This window comes from Malurus melanocephalus, unplaced genomic scaffold, assembly GCF_030028575.1.
Source record: "Malurus melanocephalus ecotype Western Australia unplaced genomic scaffold, MMel_1.1 scaffold_6, whole genome shotgun sequence".
NCBI lineage: Eukaryota > Metazoa > Chordata > Aves > Passeriformes > Maluridae > Malurus > Malurus melanocephalus.
This window is the reverse complement of record NW_026623238.1, coordinates 43,660-66,605: the sequence shown is the minus strand read 5'-3', so window position 1 is coordinate 66,605 and position 22,946 is coordinate 43,660. Positions and strand designations below refer to the sequence as shown.

At 46.9% G+C, this 22,946-nt stretch overlaps 1 protein-coding gene across 2 annotated transcripts in view; it reads left to right on the top strand.

The window, feature by feature from the left end:
• Positions 1–2,952: 2,952 nt before the first annotated feature.
• HPCAL1 (hippocalcin like 1) overlaps positions 2,953–22,946 on the top strand; it is a 63,647-nt gene continuing 43,653 nt past the window's right edge. Inside the window, exons 1-2 of one of the 2 annotated variants that reach the window (XM_057371383.1) lie at positions 2,954–3,208; positions 18,963–19,010. The gene's annotated coding sequence lies outside the window, so the exon portion shown is untranslated. Of the gene's footprint in view, positions 3,209–18,962; positions 19,011–22,946 lie in introns of both variants that reach the window. The other variant, XM_057371392.1, reaches the window with a different exon arrangement.

Sequence of the window (22,946 nt, the reverse complement as noted above, 5' to 3'; positions counted from 1 at the left end):
ATTACTGATAGGTTTAACAAACGTACACCATCAAAAGAAGAACTTCAAATAAGCCAGATACACSCAGTGGGACCAATTTCACAAATGCCTTCATAGAATCACAGAATCTTTTAGGTTGGAAAAGATGTCTAAGACCATCAAGTCTAACAATTAACCTAACAGTGCCAAGTCCACCACTAAACCATGTCCATAAGTGCCCCATCTATGTGTCTTTTAAATACCTGCAGGGATGGTGACTCCACCAYTCYACCCAGGACAGCCATGCGAAGTGATGAGGTCCTCTGTGAGCCTCCTTTTCTCCAGGCTAAACACCTCCATCTCCCTCAGTTGCTCCTCATAAGACATGCTTTCTAGACCCTTCAYCAGCTCCATTGCCTTTCTGGGAGGAGAGCAGCAGCCCTCACAAACTCACTGTRGGAATGAATCTGCAACCTCTTTTAATATCAGATTGTGAGTAGTTTTCTAAGGCCATTTTTCTTCATTTCCCCAGGATTTTCTGTAACTCAGGAATTGCTCATTAGCAAGCATTAGGACTCTAAATCATCTGACATCTTGGTGGTACTCCTCTGGTTGGCTGTCCATCTGAACTGAACCATCTTGTTGGTTGGCAGGGTGCAATTCTTGAAGAAAAATGTTGGGTTTAAATGATAGCAACACCTTATTTGGATCTTGTTGTGTGTCCATATAATTTTTGAATTTGGAATTATTTCCAATGTTTATGCAGTTTCTTGTGGGATAATACACAGGATACTAGAGGGCTCAAAGAGAGCAGCAGCCAGAGGCACTTGTCAGGTGAGTACCCACCGATCCTAAAATGTCCCTGGGCCTCCCAACATTCAGAGCTGTGCTGAGCAGGGTGCAGAGCAGCACAGAGACCCATCTGAGGATCACCCCAAACAGAACACAGTACTCACAGCTGGAGTCCATTCCCCATTGGACTGAGCAGCCTGGAGAGGAGTCACTGCAGCCTCAGAAAGGGCTGCAGGTCTCATCTCAAAACCTGTCCACCACAGGACACAGGGCAGTGACACACAGAGGGAAACCTGCTGCTCTCGGGGTTACCAGGTGAAAACCGTGTTAAAAATGAAAGCAGGCTTAGGTGCCATAAACTCTCTTGCCACACGTGAGCCCTGAGGGCTGTAAATCTTGGAGGAGGCCTCAAGTAGRTACTCGTTCTGTTGCCACCTATTCCTGGGCGGAGTGGTGTCGTCACCTGCGCCACCGCCCTCCGGAGAGGCACAGCAGGAGCCACAGCCCCATCCCTGCGTCCGGCCGCGCTTCCCTCGGCARTGCTGGCACAGGGCAGGGTTTGCTGGGAAAGCCAGGACATTACTCAGGTGTCTCCTGAGAGGAGTGCCCAGCTTCAAGCAGGTGAAGCTGGCAGCGATGGTGGTGGCAGAGTTTTCCATTATATGTTCCTGGTTGAATTRCTTCTAGTTTAAATGGTTCGGGTTCTTTAGTTTCCGAGTTTGTTATTTTCCTTGGGCTGACSTTTTTATTATTTTMTTTTTAAGCTGGTGGAATMGTTCGCCTAATTTTGAAGGGCCTTSGWGGGCGTGGTTATTGTTAAGTAACATTTTAATCTCTGTAACATTTTCTTTTCTTTGCATCAATGTATCCAGTTTCGAGGCATTCCAGTTTGGGACAACTTGTAAAAGGTTTGGTTTCTGGGCGGTTTGGGTTTGTTTTGTTTCGTTTTGGTTTTTAAATCCCTGTGAGAATCTGTTGGACTTAATGCAAAGATAAGCTTTGAGAAACTGCAGCTTTGCAATTTTTCTGTTTGTATCCCCCCGCTAAGTTTTGTCGCTTAAATCTTTTAGTATCTTTTTCCTGGTGTGGCCTTGATTTCAGCTCTATTCAGTTCTTATCTCACCACAACACTGAGTGTGCTTATGGAGTCTCCTGTAAGGGGAGGCAGAGTGAAAGCWACCGATAAGGCACAGTGACAACTACATCAAATTCTCCCAATATTTTTTGACTGGAAAATTCTCTGGGCAGGAGCTAGGAGGGTGCAGGTGGGGAGGAACATCCCAAGAGGAATATTCACTCCTTTGTGCTACATGCCATATTTATGAGCAATGCTTTCAATTACCTCCCTCAGGAAGCAGATTAGCATCAATCCCTAAATCCCCTCCATTTTGTGRTGGGGTACGCGGAGAGGCTCTGCAAGTTCATATCTTGCACAGAACAGTGAGCGAAGGGTGGGCGCCGGTGTCCAGCGAGTGGGACGGCACCCGACCAGAGACTCAGCCGACGGCAGCAAGTTCATTGTGCCGCTCTCCGCGCTGCTCGGGACCGCTGCCGGCACGGGATGGGGGCACTGGGGTGGCAGGGGGCTTGTCCCGTTGCCCTGCTCAGAGGGAAGCGTGGGGTCCMTGTGCTGGGAGGCGGCTGCGCTCGCTTCCAGCGGCCACTCCGAGCGGCCACCGCCGCCGCCGTCCTCCCTCCGTCCCCGCGCACCCAGCACTGGGCACCTCCAGCCGCGCTGGCGGATGCGCGCAAGGCCTGGGGCGAGCTGATGTCGCGGGAGAGGTCCCTGTCCGGCATTTCCTTAGTTGTTTTGGGGTAAAAACCACGGAAAAAAAAATTTAAAAAAAAAAGGAAAAATCTTCCAACATCAAAAATCAKAACTTTTCTCACCCCGCTGCCCATGCCCGCGCCCGCAGTACCGGTGAGGCCGTCAGCGAGTGCCAGCGGGGCGGGCGCAGACCCCGCGGGCGCGCAGACCCCGCGGGAGCGCAGCCTAGCGGAGCCACCTCTCCGCGCTGTCCCCCGGCCCCGCACTTCCTGCCCGCGGCGGCGGCCCTGGCGGGGCCGGGCAGGGCGATACCAAGTGTCCGGCGCGGCGGGAGCGGCGGCGGCGGGCGGCCCCTGCGCGGGGCTCGSCGCTGCGCACGCCGCGGGGCGGCCGCGGAGCGGCGGTACGGAGCGCTCCGCCCCCCGGCGCGCCCGCTGCCCCGCCGGGGAAGTTGCGCTCTGTCCCTCGCTCTCCCTGGTCCCTCGGCGACGGCTCCTTCCTCCCCCTCCCTCCCTCCAATGCGCCTCCCGCTCATTTCCTCTTTTCCTCCCCGCTCGCCGCCGCTCCGCAGGCGCGCGGCTCGCCCGGGCGCCGCCGCGGAGTTGTAGCTCCCAGGAAGCCGCCGCGCCCCCGCGCAGCCGCCGCTGCCGCCGCTTCCAGGCCGCCCCGGGACCCCGCTCCGCCAGCCGGGTAAGGAGCCGGGGCTGCTCCGCCGCCGCCCGCGGAGCGCCGCGGAAACTTCGGTGGGGCTGCGGGAGGTCCGCGAGCTGTCTCCTGCCGCGGGGACCGTCGGAGAGCGAGGTTGGAGAGAGGGGGGAGATTTCTGGCTTTTGGCGGGGTATTTTTGGGGAGCGAGGGTTCAAAATATCCCGTCTGGATTGCGGGCGCGGGGCGCTCCGCGCATCTCTTCCATCCCCGCGGGGCGCGGAGCGGAGCGGCTGCTCCTTTCGCCGCCAGGGGATGCGGAGCGGATCCGGGTGCCCTCTTCGCGTCCGGGGGATGCGAGCGGATCCCCYCTTTAGCGCCGCGGGCTGCGCCTCGCCCCGAGCAGAAGGAATTGCCAGCGTTTCCCCTGCCCTTAAAAAACCCAACCCGCGTGTATCCGTGTCTTTGTGTGTCTGTACGCGTGTGGATGTCTGCACATCGGCGTGTGCATGTCCCCGAGCAGCCCGCGTGTGTGCTCGGCTGCGGGAGAGCCTCTCCGATGGTGAGGGGCGTTTCGCAGCTCTGCTTTATGGTGGTTAATGGTTTACCCGGACAAGTTCCCGCCGCATGAATGTTGCAGGGCGCTTTGAGTCAACTCCCTACACCCGGACTTCCTATTGCCAACCTTCCCAAACGGCCTCTAAAAATGTTGGCGTTTGCCTCTGGTGAGTTGGCTTTTTCGGCTGTCTCCTCTTCTGGGTGATGTCTGGGGCTACGCCGGAGGCCGGATGGCTGTGGCCAAGGTCCCCCCAGTTCCCTCAAAGCCGTGCAAGGGGGGACACCCTACTCCTGTGAGGTTGTGGCAGCAAAGGCATCTGCCAGCCGTGGTTTSCTTCAGGCTGCTGGGGGACCTGCTGGAGCACATGGCTCCAGCACACAGTTAGTGCTCAGTATGGACAATTACAAGAAATAAGAAATAAAACAAGGCAAGTGTGTTTACTAGTAAATTTCAATGTAAATAAGTTCCTGCTCGGCTTGGGAAAAGGTCATTGGGAATTAAAGGTTTGCTGAGAAAAACGGCTGGCTGCTCAGTAGCTCTGTGTCTCCTGCTAATAGCTGCGTGATTTATGTCTATGTGACAAAATCCTGAGCTTTTCCACAGGAATACTTGTAGGCAAGCACTGGAGCTGAGCATTGTCCTGTAATCCCATTCACAAGTAAAAATCTGGTAGGAAGATMAAATTTGCTCTGTGGGAGGAAGAAAGGAGGAAACAATCACTCCCTCCCCAAAATATTTCCCGTTTTTCCTAATGGGAGCCRTTTGTCGTAGTTTCAGATTCAAAAGCTCTTCTTGCCTGAGGTGAAATTTGAGCGAATACTGGGGGACTATTTCGGCAGCCACTGATATCACTGCCATGATACGGGGTCTTGCATGGGGTCCGGCAGCACGTTTGGGTGCTTTTGGCTGGGGAGCAGAGCCAGGAGTAGCCTGTACAGGGCATATTCCATGGCCAAATATCTGCCTTGCTCCTGACCCCTCTACTCGCTTCAGGTGCTTGGATTGGGAGCCCTTTGATTCAAGCAAAAGGATTTTAGAGCTGAGTGTGTTTGATTTCATATAATGTGGTGCGGCACAGGGAAGAAGGCAGATCATCTGCTCACATTTTCCTTAGGTTAGGTGACACAGTGCCAGCCAGCAGGACATGCATCACCTTGTCCTGACACCTATTCTCTGCATTTCTTTGTTTCTTGCCTTTCTCTGTGTAGAGGTGGAAGTGTAAAAAACCAAGGGGAAAAAAGCGGGTGTCACTACAGAGCGGCGGTCGCAACACGGTCAGGAGCTCTGCTGAGGAGTCGGCTCTGCTGGCAAAAAAAGTGCTTTTGTTGGCATAGCTTAGTCCGTTCAGGGAATTGCAACGGAGCAGGGTTTGCTCTTGCAGCTGGCTGCTCACACCGGCAGGAACTTGTGTAGACAAACCCTTGGAGTTCTCAGATGCGGCTGTCACTGTCGGTGCCGGCGATGCTTTGCTCGCTGCGTGTCGCAGCTGGCACTGTGGTGCCCCCCTTCTACCACCCGAGCTCGTGGGCATGGCAGTAACATGGGCCAGTTGTTGGGAGCTGGGGATAGGGATTTATTTGGATTATGACTCCACAAAAAAAAAAAAAAAAAAAAAAAAAAAAAAAAGGAAAAAAGAAAGCATGTGATCTGGGTTTAGAAATGTTGCAATTAAAAAAACACATGCAACGTACTTTTCTTTTTATAAGCAAGGCAACATTCTTTCGAGTGTTGATTACTTTTACATGGGTGAGACAAGAATGCTGGCAGACCAAGGGAGCAGTATGAATTAAAATTCTGTATCATTTGGGTTTTTTACTTGTTTTTAGTGATGTGAAACTGTAAGCAATGATGTTGCACTGTGTGTGTGTGCAAGATGCACTGATACTCGTGGGAAGAGGATCTCACACTTTCCCAAAGAACTGCTGGAATTTCCTTCAAGCACGACTTTTAGGTCAGATTCAAGAAAAAATGCAATGTGTTTTCTAGTTAATGGAAGAAATACAGACTTTTTTTTTCTTAAATGTGTTTTCCCTTATGCTCCTAGGATGCTTTCCATAATGTCTATATGTGGGATCGTTTCTTTTTTCATTGTCTGTATTAGAAAATTATTTATGTCCAACATTTGCGTCTTCATTGAGCTTAACTCRGACAGAAGTTAAATTTCTTTTGGTGAGAGTTTTATCTTATTTTGTGTTAACTGTGTTATTGTATTGCGTGGGATTCTATCCATGGATAGTGAAAGGATTTSCTCTTGCAAAATTATTAAGTTTAGCTTTAATGAACAGAAATTGTTTTGAATCWGTGCCTGAAATGTCCATTGTTCCAAAAATCCTCTACCAGCCTGAGAGTATAACAAATGCAGTTACCTTCACTTCATCAGTCTTTTGCTATATAAAGGCTTCCACRAGTCGGTTTTGTTTTGCTAACCTGCTAATTGACCCATTGATTTCTGCATTTCTTGACTTCCCCAGATAAATATCCTCTGCCTGTTGTCATGCTCTGATAGCAAAGTAATTGTGAATCCTTGAACAGTGGGGGCAAATAATCCATGAGGAGCTCCTTTACCTGTCAGAGTCTTTAGAGTGGATAGTAGAGAATCTTCAGCTGGGTCTCCTGGAAATGTGACCTTTCTGGAAGTTTGGTGTTATATTGCTTAAAGATTGGGAGATCCACAGGGTCGACTGCAGGATGAATTAGACATTCTCCCACTCTGATTGTGCTGGAATTAGAAGCCAGAAGCTGGGGGGGGGCAGGGCATACCAGCCTTATAATCTAAATTCTTCTGGATTGCACTGCATAAAAGATGCCTTTATTATTATTAAGAAATACTGCTTATCATTTGCACAGTAGGCTTGTAGATAGACGCCTGCGAGTAACCAGTGTGAAAGAAATGCCAATGGTTCTYGGGCTGTTTCAGTGTTTCTTGTCCTGTAGGTGTATATATTTTTAAAATTGAAGAAAGCACCAAGTAGTTTGAGGGATTCTCCCTGATGATCCATGTGAGTTGCGATACTTAGAAACCCATGCCAAGCAGCACTCCATTCAAAAGATGCCAGCTACAACCTGGCCAGCCTTTTTCTTTCCTTGTGTGCAACACATTTCCCAGTGATTGAGCTGCTTCTCTCAAGTGGCACAATCTACTTGAAGAAGCCAGCAAGAAAACTTAGGCATAGCTGTAGTTACGTACAGTTCAGGCATCAGCCTTTGAGACCTTCTGCCAGGTTTTTTTTTTTTTTTTTTTTTTTTTTTTTTTTTTTTTTTTTTTTTTTTTTTTTTTTTTTTTTTTTTTGATTCCTTCAAATAAGTTTTAACCCTATTTTCTTGTTCTGCCCTCTGTTTTTAAAGGAAATCAGGCTGCCTTATGGGGAAGAGTGCAGCTGGATAATTGCACATTTAACAATTGAGGGGGAGGGGGAAAGGGTGCATGCTAATATTTCAATTGCTGTAATCTTAATGTATTCAAAGAGGTGTTTGAGCTGATGGTATCTCTTTAAATATCCACTTGAGYTGGATTGGGTGACAGGGACACTCCAAGAGTGGAAGGCATGGCTCGCACCTACAGAGACACTTGCTGGAAAACAGGCGTACTGAGATCCTGATGTGTCTGCCAAGAGCAACAGCTAAACTTGGGAAGCTGGTTTAGCAATTAAATAATGTTTTTGTTTTGGACAATGGGTTTATCGTAATGAATTAACCGGTGGACTAGTCAGAGTGGCAAAGGGATTTGTTTTTGACTCCCCAACCATGCAGCATACCAGCATCGGGAGCKTACTTCCCAGCAATGGAAGTGCAAGAAACATTTCACACGGATTGTCTGGGGTGGGAGCACGWACACTTGTGTGTCCCTTGTGTGCAAACCCAGATTCCTGTAATGTCTTGGAAATACAAACGTGATGGATGGTATAGCTTGGGCATGGAATARGGAAATGCACGGTGCTGGTGCTTGGAAGTTGGCGTGTGGCTCATGCAAAGTCATTTTAGAATAGTCGGGGGCGGCGGTGGGAGGAGGGAGRAAAAGAAATGCCTTCAGGGGGCTGGGAGCCAGCGTGTGGGCGTGCTGCAAGCCGGCCTGCCGCGCTTCTCSTTCACCTCTGCTCCGCACAGCCTGTCCTGTCTGTGCAGAAGGGAGCTTTGCCTCGCTCGGAGGTAGCAGGAATTTTTTTCASGTTTCTTTTTTTCTTTCAAAAGGGCATTGTGAGCAGGATGCTCTGTTCTTGGCAGCTCGCCCACTGTGTGAGGGGAGAAAGCTCGCTGGTTTGGTCACAATGCAGATAGCCACCGTCAAAGCCAGCCAGCATTTGCAGGGCATCTTTCCTTTTTCTCTTTAATGAAGCTTTTTTTTTCTAGCAGGTAAATTTTGTTTCTTCAAACTCAGTCGCTTTCTCTGTCTTCAAACTTATCTGGGGAGAAGCAGACTTTTCTTTGTAGAGCAGTTTRGGGCTGCTGGATGAAAGCTGCTTTTGTGTGAGAGGAGAGTGGGAGTTACATGGGAAGATGTGGATGCACAACCATTGGCACCAACTTTAATATGAAATGTATTTCAAAAAATAAAAGCAAGCATACCTTGCAGTGCTTAGGAAGGGGCCTAGAAGCAACATCTGTTCCATATTTTAGAAGATGCTTGAAAACCCTGTGGCTCCCTCTCCAGATCKGGAGGGAAGGCAGCAGCTTGAAACCCCTGCTTGAGGGAGCAGGGGCTGGACAGGAGCTGCCTGGCCAGCGGGGTCAYGGGCAGCTGCCTTTCATCATCCTCTGCAGAGTGATCAAAGACCMTCCTGGAACAAGCCTGGGGTTTCTGCTCTTCCTTCCAGTGTCCAATTCAAGATTCTTTTTCAACAGTCAATACCCCTGTGTCTTGTTTCACCTCTCTGATCTCCCCTCCCTGGTGTCCATGCTGCTAAAGCTCTTGTACTGAGAGAGAGAGAGAGTTACTGTGCAGAGGAGGGGGAAGAAAGAGAGTGAGGTCAGCATATAAGGCCCTCCATAGTTAGACACCACGATTTTTGCTGGGCTGAGTTTCATTGCCCTTGAGCTCATGTATGTCAGCTTTGCTTCAGAGGGATTCTGGGAAGCTTTCGAGAAAATGGGTGCTCCTGTGTGTAAGAGTTTATTAAAGGAGGCACTTATGCCAAATAAAACGTGGGTTGGAAACAGAGATATTTGACAGTCGTGGAATCACATGTGTTGCTGAAAGTCAGAGCCATTTAAATGGGAACGAGCACTTGCTTGTGTCCAGCCTCTCTGGTGGCTTTGTGCAATGGAGCCTGGATAGTTGGATCCAGGTGGAGGATGGCAGATTAAGACCACCCCTGCTGTAAGWAACCTGATCCTCCCAAATCCCATGGTAAATGATTTCCCTTGGCTTCGGTTTGATGTGAAGCAAACCAGCTGAAATCAGTTGTGGGAAACCTTTTCATATCAGGTGGTTCTTCTTCTCGTGGGCTGGGGATGGTTCACCAGGTGTTTCACCCTCAGTGATGACTGAAAACCCTTCTCTGGATGTCAAGAGTTTGGCCCCTGTATGTGCCTGTGCCCCCTGGGGAGCACAATGTGAGCCTGAGGCTCTGCACTCCTCTGGGCCAGACCCATCCCAGGAACAGCAGCTCTGCCAGGACAAGTCAGGGTTTCTTCCAGGGTTGTCAGAAGATGCATCAAAAAAAAAAAGTTTTTTTTTTTAATGGAAATTAGATTTCATTCCWGCTGAGGGTAATTGGAGCTGTGGTAATGGTCTGAAAGTAATTGAGATTCAGCTCTGTAGACTGCAGCCACAACTTTCTGTTCTGCTCGTGTCACGCTTCTTAAAATGGCATTCATTCCTAAATCTGGCCCTAAAGCTCTGTTACAAAGAGCTCAGCTTGTCTCCAGAGATAGGAAAAGATCACGCTTCAATTTTAATTCATTCTCTAGCCCTCGTCTCCTATCTCCTTAAGGATTCCCTGAACCTTCAGGCTGACTTTCCCCACCAGATTTGTCCTCATGGGAAGCTTCCTGACCCTGGTGGGATTTGCAAAGGAGCAAAGAGTTCGTCTCATCCTGTTCAGATAAGAGGGAACAACCCTCCAAAGCAGCCTGMAGTTTCAGGAGGAATCATCTGTGACTCCAGCATTGTCTCCCTACCAGTCACAAAGAAGAATCTTTGCAGGGGAGAATTCCATCACTGACACCTGCCAAGGTGCTGCTGGACTGTCCAAAGCGGAGGAGGGATGCAATTGCTGAGCCTGTCCCAGGAGGGGATCTCTCTGCCTCTCTTCTGACAAAATGTCTTGGTGCACATGGGCTTTGCCAGATCTGATCTGCTCAGGCACACCAACTGTGGTTTCTCTCAGATTTGGTGTTCTACTCTTTCGTGGCCCCTGCTGGGGGCTGTAGGCAGGCTGTTCACATGGTGTGTGCTGTAGCTTTCCAGAAGTCCTGTCCCTTAAGTGAGGCAAGCTGTTCTGAACTGAWAGTGCCAGAAACAGCTGAATTTGCCAAGTGCTTGTTTTTATGGGTGTAATTCAGAAGGCACAGTTTGRAAATGAAGGTGCACTTGCTGGCCATTTCCAGAGCTCTGATTTGTTGCTGGACACATTGAAGCAYGATCTTCCTCAGCATTTGGCTGAGCTATCGTGGTCTGGGCACCAGGAGCTTCACAGCCAGGTATGGGTCAGTCCCATTTGTGTTGGGACATTCTGAATTAGCTGCAACTTGGTGCCAAGCTTTGTTTTCAGATGCTTGACGCCCATTGCTGGTGCTGGGGTCCTGTATGCATCACCGATGGGTTTGGTGGCTTTTTATGCTTGGTGTGGAGACACATTTCTAATCTAAAAATGCATCACTTACTCACTTCCAGGAGAGCATTGCAAAAACATTTTGTTGGACATTTTGATATTCTCTAGCTGCACACATACAAAAGGCCAGGCTGACTATTGAATATTATTGGCTGCTTGGGGGCTTGTGAGGAGCGTGTCATTTGGTGGAGTAGCCTTAGAAAAATGAACTGTCAGTGGTGTGTGAGTACCATGGGGGGTTAATGCTGTGCCTGCTGCTTTCCATGTGAGCACACCCCCCCTTGTTGCGCCCAGGATTGGAATGCAGCTGGGACTGGGGAAGATGTGCAGGTGCTGGGGCAGAGTGGTGCCTCCTCAGGCTGAACTACTCAAGGCTGGCCACCACAGCCATCTCTGTCTGTGACAGTGACATCCCTGTGCCAGGCTGGCCACCACAGTCATTTCTGTGTGTGACCATGACACCCCTGCACCAGGCTGGCCACCACAGCTATCTCTGTGTGTGACAGTGACACCCCTGTGCCAGGCTGGCCACCACAGCCATCTCTGTCTGTGACAGTGACACCCCTGCACCAGGATGGCCACCATGGCCATCTCTGTGTGTGACAGTGACATCCCTGTGCCAGATTCTGTGTCTCCGGCCGCAGCCTGTGGCTCGTGTGCTGCGGGTTTGCAGGGTGCCAATTTGTCACTGCTTGTCACCTCCCCCATCTCACCCTGCTGCCTGCATCAAGCCATGGAGATGCCAGGTTCCTGCTTAGGATATCAGCCACATTGAAACCCATTTCTTGTTAGTCAGAAGGTGAAAGAAGAGGGAAAACTCCCTAACTGGGGTAGCGTCAGTGACTGGTCACAAAGATCTGGGTGCTCAGATTTCTCCAGGTGCTTGGCTTCTCACAGGTTGTGGCTCTCCCACCAAGTCCAATGCCAAGGGGACTTCCAGCACTGTCACCCCAGTGTCCCTGWGGCTCCTGAGGAGGGGTTTGCCCAGCTGTGTCCCAGACAGCCCCGCTGCTGGCTGAACCCATCTGCTCGAGCCCTGGTTGTGCCAGGACAGCCAAGGTAAGCACGGGCTGCAGGAGGGCTGCCTGTCCTGGTGGAGCAGGGGAGAACCCTCAGCTTAGGAAAATCTTTGTCACCTGAGGTTGATATTTTACAGCCTCTGAAGCCATGATTGATGTGTGCAGGAAGTTTTGCACTTAATGTTGCTTTTCCAACTCTTTGGAGGTTAACACCACACTGGTGCATCTGGTTTTTGCTTTGCTGCCAAGGTGGTTTTCCCCTTATAAAGATGAGAGTGTGTAGATTTTTTTATATGAATAAATTATCTGCCCAGGAGCACTAGTTTGTGATAAACTTAATTTAAATGCAGCTGCATATTCTGTAGCTGGATTGTGGTTTTATGTAGCATAAAAGAACCTCAATATGCAGAGAGGATTAAGGTTATGTGAGGCACYTTGGCTCTGCTATAGCAGTTTATAGCACTATAACTTGACTTTTGAATTAATTCAGGCTTTATTCAGACCTTAGAAAGTTTTTGAACTATTTCAACTMTTGCTCTCTTATATCCCTTCATCTGGTAGCTTAACTAATACAAATTACAGTCTCCTTTAATAAAAGGCAGTTGGCACTAGGTCCTATGTAGCTGCTTAGCAAATCTTATTTTAGCAGATACCTCCCTTCCCATGACCTTCCTCATTCATTCTATCCCTCCCAAATCTTTATTGTGTAACTTGAATATAATGTTTGGTTTAGAGCATCCTGTAAAGCAGGGAAATGCAACTGAAAAGGAGGCTAAAAAGAGGAAGAGAGAAACTTCCTGGCCAATGAATGTGTAATTGCACAATTTAGTTAATTGTATTGGAAAAAAAGTTTAAGAGGGAGTAGAGTAAATAACTGGCACTGTTCTGTGCCCAACTGCCTGTACCCTGTTTAGCTGAGTGCAGGTCAGACCAGGCATTTGTTGGTAGCCTTTTGGGAAAAAAAAACAAAAACAAAACAACATCTAAACAACCCAGCAATTCAGCGAGGGAAGTCAGGAGGGACGGGAGCCAAAACTGATAGATAATGCACAAATGCAATCTGGGACTCTGGATTGGGGGAATTGCTTCTGGCTCCACCGAGATGAATCGTGGCAGTGCAGCCCATGATGTRTTTCATGAGAAGCCTGGTTGGCATGCAGGTTTCTCCTTTCCAGGAGCTGCTTCTGGCTTTGTTGATTGCCCYGTTGTTTCCCTGAACTTGGCAGGGATAACTGCTTGTTACGATAGCATCAATCAGAGATAAGATTCTTGTACAGAAGGCTTCAGGCTGTCAATAGTTTAACTACTACGTTGCAGCTGTGTTCAATAGATAAACCTTTGGGAATGCTCAGAATGGGGTTTTTGGAGGTGTGGAACAAGTGTTGGTCACTGCAGACCTAAGCTACTGATGTGGGTCCTACCTTTTCAGAGTGTACTCCAAGAGTTTCTGTGCTGTSAGGAGAGCTCCAGCCCAGCAGAAATACAATGAACGTGCATAGGGCAGCATGAGGGCTTAATAAAATCCCACAGGAAAAACCTGAGGGGATAGATGTGCTCATTTGATAAGATTTCTATGGCTTTAGTGAGACTAGCTCTGATGTCTCACAGCTAGGGCATGATGCTCCTGCTTGGAAGCAAGTCACAGCCTTCCAGAGATGTTGGTCTCTTACTCATTTGGAGAGTTTAATTTAAGCTCTCAGGTGAATATCTTGTCATGCTCTCGAGGACTTGTTGAGATAGACAGAGTGCCAAGGGAAGCTGAAGGAAAACAGGGCAGAGATTATAACACCATCCCTGCAAYACCCAGCAGACCCACTGTCATTTGTTTTAAGCTGGGTTTCTTTGTGGAATTAGATTTATTGTTTGGTTTTTTAATGGTGYAGTATYGGGTAATGGTTTTAAACTGAAGGAAGGTTGATTTAGGCTGGATGTAAGSAAGAGGTTTTTTCCTGTGAGAGTGGTGAAACACTTTCACAGGTTGCTCAGAGTGGTGATAGGTGCCTCATCCATGGGWACATTCAAGGTCAGGYTGGATGGGGYTCTGAGCAACTTGATCTAATTGAAGATGTCCCTGCTCAYTGTAGGAGTGTTGGACTGTATCACCTTTAGAGGTGCCTTCCAACCCCATTCTAWGATTCTATTTCCACAATTCTTTGTTCTTTCTTCCCTGCTGAGGGGTGGATTTGGCCTTGCATTTCACTGTTACAGGTTAAATTCACCAAGCAGTGTCAGGGTGGCTTTGTGAGTAGATTGTAAGTAYCAGTGATACACTTACAGCATAATACAGGCTGCAGGTTGCAAAAATTTATGTTGGAAGGTTGTCTAAGTAAACTGCAGAAGGGAAACCCTGGAGGCAGAGAGCTGGCAGGAGTTGGGCACCTTCTGCAAATGCAGGCTGCTTTACAGCATGTGAAATCAGAGCAGCCTGGGAGGCTGTTGAAGCTGTTCAGTCAATAGGTGTAGAAGGTGTTTTGAATAAGCAYACATGGCCTCCCAGGAATGTTTTGAGCTCCTCCCTGTTGCCGTTTCCTGGCACTGTCAGTGCTCAGTGTTTCCTTCACACTCTGGCATTATTACTATTATTGTAGTTAGTGGGAGTGCTGCTAGCACACTGCTTAGGTGAAATGGTAATGGGAGAGGTGCCCCTGGAGGAATCTGAGGCACAAAGAGGAGGGGCAGCATTTTATAATGAGAGATTTTATCAATCTCTCTCAGCAGCACCAGGCTCTCAGGTGTGATGCACAGTCTGAGGTGTTTCTGCACTGCAGCCACAGTGGACTGTTGAGGAGAACACTTGAATTAACTTTTACATTAGCCAGGGTCTAATTCTCTAGCTGTAGCACCCTGGGGGTCAGGAATGGCTGGAAAATGGAAAACCTAGCCAGGAGCCTGTGCTGGGCTGTGATGGTGTGTGGGCTCTCTTGACTCAGGTTGGCAATGCGCTTGGAGAGTGACCATCCTTTGATGGGCAGAGTGAACTGACAACACTTCTAAACACAGGGGCCCAGAGCCCTCCAGGAGTTAATGTGCATTGGGGGTTGAATTATGGAGTTGGCATGGTGGGTTATGGGCCTACTGTGAAAGATGAGGAGGAGAAAGGGGCAAGAGGTGAGCGGGAAGAGACTGTGCATCAGAGGAGAGGCTGAGTGGACACTCCAGAGCAATKGTCAGCCAGCACAAGTGCTGGCATGGCTGCATGTGCTGTCTGGATGCATCCACAAGCATGTGTAGAAGTGAACAGCCAAAGCTAAGTTGTGATGTTGGGCAATGAGTGAGCTGAGCTGGCTGGGAGCACTGGAGGAAAGTTAGAGTAGAATAGAACAGTTCAGTTGTAAAGGTCCTACAGTCATCATTGCGCCCAGCTGCAGAGCAAGTGACAGRACAATTAACACTTGGCTGTCCATGGAGTATTGCTACCCACACATAAAGGGGATGGCAAAGCCTTCATCAGTTTGCATTTACAAGAAAAAGAGGTAAAAGCCCCACCCCATATTTATAAAAGAGCAGAGTGTTGTTGAAAAAGAAATTGCAGATAAGGGAGCACAGAGACATAATGTAGTCCTGGGAGTACCTTCCCTGCTGCATGTGGCGTTTGCAGGCAGGTCACGCCATCCACAAACATGGCAATGTTAATAACAGTATTGATTTGTCTTAATGCAGTTATGAAAGCTGAACCTCAGAGGTGTGGGAGCGCCTTACTGGTAATTGGCATCGAGATTGATGAAGGATAGTGTCAGCCAAAGGGGAGCAAATGGAGGAACAGGRCAGGGTAAAATAGTGGCCATTAAAGGAAGAAAAGTGCCCACAACACTTGAGGCTACTCCATCAGGTAGAAAGAAATCTGCTTAAAATGTAATGTCTATGACTCAATGAAAAGGAATGGGGTTAAAATCACTTTTAAAAACAAGACAAAAGAAAAGTAAGGTTTCTGCAGTGTCTTTGGTGCAAGCCAAGGCCTGTCTGAGGATTCTGCAGGACGTGGCAGAGCTGCAGTGCCTGTGGGGCAGGCTGGGGTGTGTGACGTGTGACCATTCAGAGGTATTTTTACCCCTGTCAGATYTGACAAATGTGGTCTGAAAAATAATTTGCCACCTTGGTTTCTCTGGTCTCTCAATGAAGCTGTTTTTGTAAGGAGGATCTTTTCTCAAGATTATTTGGAGCAGTCTTCTTCTTAAGCTTTTTGCTAGCAGCTCTGGAAATAGTAGACTGATACACTCACCTCTTCCTGCCCAGCCTCCAAAAGTTTCTGATGTCTCTTCCTTTAATTCTGCTTTGTAATTGAATTTCTGCCATGAGTTTCTTCTGCTAATTTATTTATAGGATACTTTTAATTGTCAGTGAATTTGAATACTGCATRGACTGTAAACACAGAAATGAATGTGTGCTGTCCAGTTAATATCTGCTCCTGAGGGTTGGAGCAAAGATTTTGTATTACTTCAGACATCCCTGAAAGTCTTTTGGGATTCCAAAATCTAGCATCTGGACTGTGAAATTCCATTTACTTTGAGCATAAATATGGCTGAATAATATTGCACTATTTAGTTTGTTGGATGGGGAAGGCACAACATTTTGTTGCAGCAGMACAGAAGAGAAATGAAAAGTTTGTGGGTTGTGTTTCCTATTTTGCCATTGACCAAGTTCASTCCTTACTTTCTCTTTCCGTTGGGGTTCATTTGTTTTGCAGTTTGGAGAGATAACATCCGTTACTCTCTAAGATGAGGATACCAAGTTTTTGTCATAAAAAGATGTTGAATCTTAAATGATTTGTTTAAAAACTTATGTCGCTGCCAAGTTGCAACATTTCTGAGTGCCTGCCCAGGGATCTCAATAAAAACGGAAAAATTGGTGTTTTGGAATTTGCTTCCTGGGASAAGCAGGCTGATGTAGGTTAAAATTGAATTGATGAGGGGAGCTACCAGGATAAAATAAGAACATAGTCATTAAGGGGGCACACACTTATAGGGTTTTATCTTTCTCTTGAGTTTTTCTTCCAGGTTCTTTAGACCTTAGGGAAGTTGGTTTGAAACCGCCCCCCAGATGATGGGAAGATGTGTGTGGGAAAGTTGGTCTTCTGTAAAAGCTGTTCAACCAGCATCAGTCACCAGTGGTGAGGGGAGAGGGCACCTTCAGGGGATGACTGGTGACCCCATGTCAGGGCAGGATATCCTGACCTCACTTCTGTAACACTTATTTTGTTCTTGTGATTTCTGGAGGGATCTGCATTTCAGCTGCTTGACCTGACTTCTTTTCAATTTCTTCTTGATGTTTACCTGTGGAGAATTTGTGAGGTTACCATAACAATCAAAAAGCAAAAAATATAGTGCTAATTTTTTTAAAAGGAGGAGATGGAATTGCAGTACGGTCACTCTGACTTYTATTAGAGTGTTTTTCTGGAAGTTAATAAATTGTTTCCCACCTAGTCATCTTCTGGATGCTTGTGAAGAACAGCATGGGTTCGTTTGGAACAAATAATGTCAGACATCCTAATTACCCTCTGGAGCAGGATAACAGGTCCTGTAGATAGAAAAAGAGCAGATGATATGATTTACTCCAATCCTAGTTAGGGTTTTTGCACTGTTTTGATACTAATAGAAAAAAAAAAAAAAAAACTTAGGAAAAGAAATTTTGGTGAAGCTTATGGATGGTTCAAGGAAGGTGGGCTGACCATGATCAGTAATTAGCTTCCATGGGTAATCAAGCTCAGGAGCAGTGTTGGGTGGGGATTTCCTCAAGTGGACCCTGTGGCATGGATCATTGTCATCGAAGCATTTGATAAAGTGCTGATTCAGACTCAACAAGTAGCACCAAACTCGGGGATGTTACAAGTACTTGCGGGGAGAAAGTTATTTGCTTTTCCAGTAGCTTTGGACAGAACCAGAAGATGACTTTGGAGGGTCCATGATTTCACCAGAAGGTTTTAGAGTGGGCTTGCAGTTATCTCTGGTGAATGGGKTGGCTGTRCAGAATACTCAGGGRTGGATGGATGGCCTCCTCTGAAAGYTGTTGTGGRGTTRGGGTGGGTCATGCACTGCTTTTCCAGCATCATGCTGCCCCAACAGCAGCAGACAAATGCTTCCATGAACAGGAGGATGGATTTTGTGTCCAGTGTTGGGATCTCCTGGTGCTTTGGCATTGCTGGAGTACTAAAGCCTGCATGGAGCGCTGCACCTGAGGGAAGATGTAAAGAAAATTTAAAAGGCCAGAGAGCATCTGAATAACAGGGCTCAGGAGGAAAGATGGGAAGGAATAAAGGTGTTTGGTCTAGAGAAAAGGTGAAGGATTGACACGAGTTTGCAATGCCAGCAAACAGCAGCAGAGTGCTGTAAGGGGAGAAAGATGAACCCCATGTCTTTGGGGTTAGGGCTGGTGGAAATGAATGTGAGTGGTATCATGAAAGGAAGGAACTCCTGCTTGTAGGGATGGTGAAGCGTTGGAGGAGACTGTTGGGAGGCTTTGGTAATGTTCATGGGATGTCCATGGTTGGGGTCTGGCTTTGGGCAGACCAAATATGTGTGTTAGGTGCAGGCTTGAGGCACCTGGGAGCTAAACACAGTGGGATTCTGTTAGCAGAATTACAGRGTTACTGGATCAGATGAGGATCTGGCAGGAAAGAAGTTGACATGTTGGGTTGGARGAGATGAATTTTTCCCAGCTGAGCTTGGCCTTGGTGGTGGAGGAAAATCATGGTCAGCTCTRTGAAGGAGTGGGAATCAGAGGGAATTTGCTTTCAATTTTCCAATCCACAGATTTGAGAGATTAGGAATCAYAGGAGGAGGTGAACTCGCTCCTGGTGCTCTGGTCTGTGACTCTGTAAGGGCTGGTGAACCCTCAGCATTCACAGCTGACAGCTGCTGATGGGATGCAAATTATGATACTCTTTTTCCTCGAGACATGTTCAGTGAAAGAAAAGTGATTTCTAACCTTTCAGAGCAATGCTTAGTGGCTGCAGAAAACTTGGAACTGTCGGTCTCATATTTTTTMTTTTGTTTCAGCTTTTACATCTTGGTGTAGTAATATTCTGTTGTATGAGCCAAATGAACCCTCTGAATCTGAACTTGAYATGTGCTTATTTTGAAATATGAGTTTTTACAAAAGAAATATTTGAAGTAAGGAGTTTTTACAAAAAAAATATTTGAAGTAAGAAGGGTGATTTTGCCAGATTATTGAACATCGGAAGAATTTGCTATCAGAATTCAAGAAAAATCTGTGCTTTTTTTCAGCATGGAAATGTTTCTTGTTTCAGGATAAATAATAGAATGTAAATGTACAACAAAACTGTTTCTCAGTGTAGGGTAAGCACTACAGCAGGGTTTTTGCATGTTTAGACTAATTCTGTTTTCTTTTTCAACTGGGAAAGGTAGATTTTACAGGAGAGGCCAAGARTGTGAAGATTGTCACTTAGAGAAAAAGCTGTAATGTAAAGCATGTTTGGTTTGTGTCTTCTGTTCCAGGTAATTGAGCCCCCGTGGACTTTCTCTGAAGAGATTCCAAGATAGGTGGTGAGTACTTTGCAGAGGCTGATGCTTTCAAGGCACTCTTTAATTTAGTAATAGAAAAACTAAATGACAAATAGAAAACGCAAGCATTGTTTTTTGTTCTGCATTGATTGCAGAAGTTTGCATTTGCTGAGTTAATGACATTCTTTAATTTTAAAGCTGGCAGGGCTAATCTTTGAGCAGGAGTTTGGCATCAAGATATTAAGCTTTACCTTTGCACTAGTAAGAATTTCCTGACTCTACATTAAAAAAAAATACTTGACTTTAGGGAAAATCTGTACAAATTATGTTGTACTTTTTACTAAAAACCTGCACCTTCCATTGGGGCAATGTTTTCTGTGTCAGAAAGCAACCTTAGAGTTTTTTTTTCCTTTATGTTCTGTCCAAAGGTGTTAATCTAAAGGAATGCAACTTCCAGAGAGTTGAATAAGCTGCATAACCCATGCTAATCTCTGCCACATGTGACTGATTTTGTTCTGCCTGCACCCAAGACTTCCATGTATTTAATTTGTGTGCACTTCATTAGGTTCTTATTTGTGAGTGAAACATTAAATCAGTCAAGAGCTGCAGAAGGATGAGATTGCTGAGAGCTGCCAATGARGTGCCATTGCAGGTGCAGAGCCACCTCTTACACTGATGTAAATCAGTGCAATTTCTTTTCCTCTGATGGAGGTGATCTCTCACACGGTGCCAGCTAGAACTCTGCTCTGCAACATCCTTTGCTGTTTGTTTTTGTTGTTTGTAGAGAAATACATATGCTGTTTCCTCTTTCAATTCTAGATTTCTTTCCCATGAGATTAACCAAATTATGTAATTACCCATTAATTCCTCAGGAAGTTCATTCTTTCGTTGCATTTCCCTAGTGCACAGGATACAAGCTATTAGAGTTCTTGTGTGCTCAGACTGACTAATGAACTGTGGCCCAAACCTCTAATGGACTTCTCTGTCTTCCAAATCTGTGTATTTCCCATACATCAGATGCCTTTTGATACACATGGTCCCAGCATGATTTGAAGTGTCCATACAGCTGAAATGTAGCCATGTGCAATGATCATTTCTCAGGGCAGGGGAGGATGATGGAGTTTGGCATGTCTGTCAACCTAAATATGTGTTCATTGTGGCTAGAAAATGGTTATTTTGTATTTATAACAGGCTTACTTAATGTCCATTAAATGTCTATATTATCAACTACATTATTAATCAAGGAAAACATCCCTTAGCAAGCTGTGTTATCCTTATTTCCTATATTGAGGCTTATGTTCCTAAAATCTGAGTTTTACAAGGCCAAATCATGAATCCCATGTGCCTTTCACAAAAATGCTCTTGTGAGCAGTAACTTATGAACCCCTCCTCCTCCCCAGCCCTGCAGCTGTGATGGGATCTGTGTTGTAAACCTGCATGGTTTGTACTGCTGATGTCTGTATTGGGACCTGAATATTCAGTGGATCCTTTTTGAGGGGTTGAAAAATGAAACAAAACTCTTCTTCTGAGCACAGAGGGGAGTATGAGATGGATGATAGTAATATCATATATGTAAAATCCAGGTAATTTTAAACTGACTCTTTAAATTATACTTAAAATTGGATTTTCTTGTCTTGTTTCAGGTAACACCTGAACAGAGTATGCATAAAAAACACTTRTTGATACTCCAGACTGTTTGCCATAATTAATATTTCTCCTGGATARTCCCTTTGGGTAGTGCTTTCAAAAACATTAAGCTCCTATGCTCTTTCGGGGGAGCTTGAGCTCCTGATGCACTTTTGCTAACAGGGATTAGAGTTGCTGGGTGTTTTTACATCATTTTTTTTTTGATGCTTTATTGGTCTGTATTCCTCCTTGCCTTTTCAAGTCCAGGTGCATCCCTGATTTCAATTTGTGAATTTATATAATCCATACCAGTAGAAGGTACATCTCCAGTGCACCACAGCTCCTGTGTGGAGTTTTGCAGTGGCCTGACTGTGTCAGTTTGTGTTTGATATGTAGTAAGAGACAAATTTGAAGGCAGAGCAGCGCTGAGCCTGAAGGGCATTTTCCAAAATGCAATGTGTGGCCAGCGGCACATGGATGGCTTCAGAATAAAATATGAAACTAAGATGTGTATGAATGTGCCTGAAAGGAGCTTGAACTGTGCCCCAGGTGAGCACATCTGGAAGTGAGGGTGCTGGCCAGGGAAGSGGGGAGCAGGCATTTGGGTGCTCTCCTGCTGGGATACCACAGGCTGTGATGCAGCAAGCTGCTTACCTGTGTTTCTGCCTGTAAGCACATAATCTGCTCTGGGCAGGGAAGACCAGGGAGCCAGAGACACGCTGGGAGATGTCCCCGTGTCAGGGCCACCCTGGCAGGACCCCTGAATGGACAGTCCTGTCAGGGGCCCTGTGCCTCAGCATGTTTCAGGGTGCTGCTGGGGTGACTGGAGCTGGGGCTGGAGCTGGGCTGTGCTCAGGGCTGTTGGAGCTGGGCTGTGCTCAGGGCTGTTGGAGCTGGGCTGTGGTCAGGGCTGTTGGAGCTGGGCTGTGGTCAGGGCTGTTGGAGCTGGGCTGTGCTCAGGGCTGTTGGAGCTGGGTTGTGCTCAGGGCTGTTGGAGCTGGCAGGGCTGTCTCTGTCCCGGGTGCGATGCAGGGGGGCCATGGTTGTGGCATTGCACCTCTGTGCTGTTCTGAAGGAGCTCATAGGTGGCTGTGACCCTTGGCCAGGAAGGGCAGAGGATGGAACATGAAATGATGTGAACATCRTTTCAGAAACTGCCTGTAGCTTCCCTGCTCCAGAGCTGGTGTGTTTGATGCAACATGAAAGTGAAACCTTTTGCAGCCAGACTGGCAGGTTTGTCCTACCAAACTGGCTTTGAGAAGTGTTCTATTTTTAAACTGAAAGCTGAGTTGAAGTCTCTGTAGCCTTTGTGTTTGTGGGAAGGAGTGTCCCCTTGWATTGAATGGGAGGTTGCAGGATGTACTGGATCTTCTGAACATATCTCAGGATCACCTGTGGCAAGACGTGGAAATCAGGGAATGTTTTTGCAATCGGTGTTGGAGTATTTGTTGGAAATGTGCTGAATGTCCTGTGCACAGAGCAAAGCCACGGGCATCTCCCCATCACCTGGATCTTCTCCATCACTAGAACACCCCCCCTCACCAGGATCTCCTCATCCTCTAGTCCTCGTGCCTTCTAGCATGGCTCCATCTCTGCTGCCCCTGTCAGCATTTCCCTGTCCTCTCTATGGCCCATCTGTGTCCCCATATCCAGGGTCCCACAGGATCACCCTTCCTGTGGACATTCAGGCTTTGCAGGAAGGAAAGAAAAACCAGCAGTAGTGCCAGGCTGAGCACCAGGGTAGAGGAGGAGAAGGGAGCAGGCGAGACAAGTGGGAATTTGAGGCTGTTTTCTTCTTCCCCTGGGTATCATCTGCACTACAGCCTTGAGAATCTGCCTTTTTCCAGAATTCAAACTCAAGTCCTCTTGGGGAAAGGGAGACCTTCCAGCTCTGTTAACTTTTCCTGCTACCTTTCCCTGGTGTCTGGAGGGAGATGCCAGGGCCAGGTATCTGCCATAAATAAAACTATACCGTGGGTGCAAGGAGGGGGGATGGGAGTGCAATTAACTGGAAAATGTGTCTTAAAAAAGAACAAATGGGGAGCACAATAGCAAATGAAATACCTTTTGTGAGTAGCTTATGTAACAAAGTAATTGATAATAATTTATTATGGTYAATGTGTCCTTAATCAAAGCTTCCACTTTTTTCCTTAACCACCTTTGAAAACTGCTATTTCAGTCTTTGTCTTTTATGTTCTTATTATAAATAGGTTTACTGATATTTTCTCTGTTGAGACTTTTCTACGTTGTACTGCACATTTTCTTTCCATATACAGTGTTTGCTCATTCAAGGATGTTAAGAAAACTCAGATTGAATGTGCAACACTGCTGTTTGTCTGTGTTTGTTTTTAT